The sequence below is a fragment of the Macaca fascicularis genome, chromosome 9 (assembly GCF_037993035.2).
Source record: "Macaca fascicularis isolate 582-1 chromosome 9, T2T-MFA8v1.1".
Classification (NCBI taxonomy): Eukaryota; Metazoa; Chordata; class Mammalia; order Primates; family Cercopithecidae; genus Macaca; species Macaca fascicularis.
In genome coordinates, this window is record NC_088383.1 from 101,187,529 (window position 1) to 101,191,600 (window position 4,072).

Consider the following 4,072-nt stretch of genomic DNA (forward strand, 5'->3'; position numbering starts at 1 on the left):
TCCCATTTCAAAGGGGAGAAATAGGAATGAAGGAAGAGGTGATGGGTCTGAAGTAAGCCCAAAACTTAGTAAGGCAAATTCCATGAGATTTTTTTTTATTTTTTATTTATTTTTATTTATTTATTTTTGAGACGGAGTCTTGCTCTGTCGCCCAGGCTGGAGTGCCGTGGCCGGATCTCAGCTCACTGCAAGCTCTGCCTCCCAGGTTCACGCCATTCTCCGGCCTCAGCCTCCCGAGTAACTGGGACTACAGGCGCCCGCCACCTCGCCCGGCTAGTTTTTTGTATTTTTTAGTAGAGATGGGGTTTCACCATGTTAGCCAGGATGGTCTCGATCTCCTGACCTCGTGATCCACCCGTCTTGGCCTCCCAAAGTGCTGGGATTACAGGCTTGAGCCACTGCGCCCGGCCTTTTTTTTTTTTTTTTTTTTTGAGACAGAGTCTTGCTCTGTTTCCCAGGCTGGAGTATAGTGGTGCAAGTTCAGCTCACTGCAACCTCCAACTCCCGGGTTCAAGTGATTCTCCTGTCTCAGCCTCCTGAGTAACTGGGATTACAGGCACACAGCACCATGCCCAGCTAGTTTTTTTGTATTTGTAGTAGAGACAGGGTTTCACCACGTTGATCAGGCTGCTCTCAAACTCCTGACCTCAGGTGATCCACCCGCCTCAGCCTCCAAAGTGCTGGGATTACGGGCATGAGCTGCTGCGCCTGGCCTCCACAAGATCTTAAGGCTCAAGAATATCTCTCTGGCCCTATGGCTTCCTTCTAGACCAACTGGGGCAGCACTTCTGCCCATGAGGCTATGCCCACCCCCCCTTGGCTCTGCATGGCGGTCTCACCCCTAAATCTTCAGGCAGGGGCCATCCTGCCTGTTGGAATCAAGGCAATAGCCTCACTCTTTGAACTGAGGAGGCAGTCCTTATGATCTCTGAATTGTCTTTGGGGTAATGTTTCTCTATTCTTGAAGAATAATGCATATTCACAGTCAAATAGCTCTATGGTCTAAGAAGTCCAACAGCTACCTTCATTTCATCTCATTTTTTCTGTCCCCTTTAACCCTGGCTAGTAGTGTTTCTGCTGGTATAATCTCATCTCTATTCCTGGCTTCTGCTGATGTGGCTGAGTAAGGCCATGAGTGGCACCCATGATCTCTTTATCAAATGGTTGTTGAGCCACACCCTTGCTATCCATTCCCACAGATGTTGCCCACATGTCTGTCTGTATAAGTTGGAAAACTCAAGTAGTTCTTTCAGAGGGTAGCATGATCCTGCAGAGGGTAATGTGATTCTTCAATCACACTTTTTATCTTATCTTTAGGGGCTTGCTGGGACTCGAGTCTAGTTATAGGTCTAGAAGTAAAGAGAGGTAGTGGGGATGGGAGACTTAGGTATTGTTTTGCACAACTGCCTCAGGGGAGGCCACTGCAGTTTCCTTGGGCAATGCAGGGTTAATTCCCTATAATAGGGGTAGAGAGGCAGCTTCTACTGGGGAAGGAGAAGTCGCATCTATAACTGGGGATGAGGAGGTCTCCTCCAATGGCAAAGAAGACTCATCAGAATTTAGGGGTTTCATGACCCTTTCATTAGGGTCTTCCTGCATGTCCTTGTTCAACTTGCAGGATCCCATTCCTTCCCAATCACTGTCCTCACTTTAACAGTAGAAATGGGCTGGGCATGGTGGCTCACACCTGTAATCCCAGCACTTTGGGAGGTCAAGGCAGATAGATCACATGAGGTCAGGAGTTCGAGACCAGCCTGGCCAACGTGGCAAAACCCTGTCTCTACGAAAAATACAAAAATTAGCTGGGTGTGGTGGCACGCACCTGTAGTCCCAGCTACTCTGGAGGATGAGGCAGGAGAATCACTTGAACCCGGGAGGTGGAGGTTGCAGTGAGCTGAGATCACTCTATTGCACTCCAGCCTGGGTGGCAGAGCAAGACTCCGTCTCAAAAAACAAAACAACAACAAACAGTAGAAATGCTGCAGGGCTGGAAGTTCAACTCAGCCAGTATCAAGATGAAGTTCTTCATTAGATTTTAAGCACTCTTAGCCCTGGGTCATAGGAGATAAGTATCTTTTTCAGAACACACAAAGAAATTTTCAGGCCACTTATATGGTGCTTGAGCTGGGAATGTGAATCCCTGAACTTATTCTTTTTTTTTTTTTTTTTTTTTTTTTTTTTGAGATGGAGTCTCACGCTGTTGCCCAGGCTGGAGTGCAGTGGTGAGATCTCGGCTCACTGCAAGCTCCGCCTCCCAGGTTCCCGCCATTCTCCTGCCTCAGCCTCCTGAGTAGCTGGGACTACAGGCGCCCGCCACCGCGCCCGGCTAATTTTTTTTTGTATTTTTAGTAGAGACGGGGTTTCACTGTGGTCTCGATCTCCTGACCTTGTGATCCGCCCGCCTCGGCCTCCCAAAGTGCTGGGATTACAGGCTTGAGCCACCGCGCCCGGCCTGAACTTATTCTTTTATTTTCCTACTTTGTGTTTTTGTTTTTGTTTTTTTGAGATGGAGTTTCACTCTTGCTGCCTAGGCTGGAGTGCAATGGCGCAATCTTGGCTCACCACAACCTCTGCCTCCTGGGTTCAAGTGATTCTTCTGCCTCAGCCTCCTGAGTAGCTGGGATTACAGGCACTTGCCACCACGCCTGGCTAATTTTGTATTTTTAGTAGAGACAGGGTTTCTCCATATTGGTCAGGCTGGTCTCGAACTCTTGACCTCAGGTGATCCACCCGCCTCGGCCTCCCAAAGTTCTGGGATTACAGGCGTGAGCCTCCGCACCCGGCGAGGATATCTCTTTGCTCATTGCTGGACATTATGAGCTGTAAAGTGTGTTCCTTGGTCTAAGGAAATGACTCAATGGTCCAAATTGGCACACTATTCTGTTCTGATCCCTTCATAGTATTTTGGGGCTTTGCACCTATCACCAAGTATGCAAAACCTGGACCAGAGTGTCTGTCCCATCAGGATCCATACATAACCTGCAGGGAAAACTGGCATCTTCCCAACTTGCCAGCTATGTGCAATGCCTCTCCACTGGGGAATCTGCCCCCAGAGCAATCTGCAGGCTCTGCCTTTTGTTGGCATTTTGAACTTCAGAGGGTGAAAGAAAAATATTTCTAGATTCAGCCCATCTCTGCGTTGCTGCAGTACCCACATACCCACTCGTTTCATGGATCAAGGTGGGCATTTCAAGTGAACACACCAGGATATCCAATTGCCATCTCCGAGCAACTTCGAATTCTGAAAGTGGGTTCTTCTGATGGACATTGGCATATCCTACTTTAATGCACCCCTTCAATTTTTATAGTAACTTCCACAGGGCTGTGCCTGTATAGCATCTTTTTTTTTTTTTTTTTTTTTTGAGATGGAGTTTCACTCTTGTTGCCCAGGCTGGAGTGCAGAGTGGCACAATCTCGGCTCACCGCAGCTTCCACCTCCTGGGTTCAAGTGATTCTCCCGCCTCAGCCTCCCGAGTAGCTGGGATTACAGGCACCCGCCACCACGCCCCGCTAATTTTTTATTGTTAGTAGAGACGGTGTTTCTCCATGTTGGTCAGGCTGGTCTTGAACTTCTGACCTCAGGTGATCTGCCCGCCTCAGCCTCCCAAAGTGCTGGGATTACAGGCCTGAGCCACCGCGACCGGCCGAGCATCCCTTTAACACACCCGTTTTCCATTGCCTTCTTGAAGCAGGATCGTTATCCAGGGTAACTACCCGAGGGTCGTCATCTGGTGCCGAGAGGATTAACGACGAGGATACACACGCACTGGAGTGCGTTAAGGAGGGAAAAGCTTAATAGGCGGAAGAAAGGAGAGAGGAGAGCAGCTCTCTTGTGAGAGAGAGACGCCTAAAAACAGGGAAAGCAAGCCCCCCGCAGCTGATTTCCCAGGCAGGCTTGAGGAGGCAGTGCCTGATTTAGGTAGGGCTCACAGATTGGTTCGATCAGGTGTGACGTTTACATTTACTAGTGCCTGGGGAAGGCTGGTTGCCCCACACTGATCTTATTAAGCAACCATTTGCATAATAAGATTATGCACTTTCCACTTGGGCGGCGCCATCTTGGCTACTCCTT